Source organism: Epinephelus moara, chromosome 18, assembly GCF_006386435.1.
Source record: "Epinephelus moara isolate mb chromosome 18, YSFRI_EMoa_1.0, whole genome shotgun sequence".
In the NCBI taxonomy this organism is placed as follows: Eukaryota; Metazoa; Chordata; class Actinopteri; order Perciformes; family Serranidae; genus Epinephelus; species Epinephelus moara.
The window spans coordinates 38246831-38247782 of NC_065523.1; positions in this window are offsets into that span (position 1 = coordinate 38246831).

Sequence of the window (952 nt, forward strand, 5' to 3'; positions counted from 1 at the left end):
TCGCATAGCCCTCTTTGTTTGAAGACAAAGAGCATGCAGAGGAAAAAGCCTTTAAATTGTCCAGTGATGATTTTACCAAATGATAAACCATCTGTGGTCCTGTGAATCCCAACAGTAACATCATTAGAAATCACTCAGTAATTTCCCTTCTTATGTGGATGATATGCAGTTTTATTTATCAATGAAGCCAAAAGAAACAGATCAATTAACTTAACCTCAAAAATTCCTTAAAGACATAAAAACCTGGATGAGCACCAATTTCATTCATCTTCTTCTTCTAACCGCTTCATCCTCTTGAGGGTCGCGGGGGGGCTGGAGCCTATCCCAGCTGACATTGGGCGAGAGGCAGGGTACACCCTGGACAGGTCGCCAGACTATCGCAGGGCTGACACATAGAGACAAATAAGCATTCACGTTTACATTCACACCTACGGACAATTCAGAGTTATCAATTAACCTAGTCCCCAGTCTGCATGTCTTTGGACTGTGGGAGGAAGCCGGAGTGCCCGGAGAGAACCCACGCTGACACGGGGAGAACATGCAAACTCCACACAGAAGGGCTCCCACACCCGGGATCGAACTGGCATCCCTCTTGCTGTGAGGTGACAGTGCTAACCACCACACTACCGTGCCGCCCATAGCTCCAATTTCCTGATGTTAAATTCAGACAAAACTGAAGTTATTGTTCTTGGCCCCAAGCAACTCAGAGAACTGAAGTTATTGTTCTTGGCCCCAAGCAACTCAGAGACTCTTTATCTGATGACATAGTTTCTCTAGATGGCATTGCTTTGGCCTCTAGCACTACCGTAAGAAACCTCGGAGTAATATTTGATCAAGATTTGTCTTAAAACTCCCATATAAAACAAACTTCACGGACTGCGTTCTTTCATCTGCGTAATATTACGAAAATTAGGCCTATCCTGACCCGAAAAGATGCAGAAAAATTGGTCCA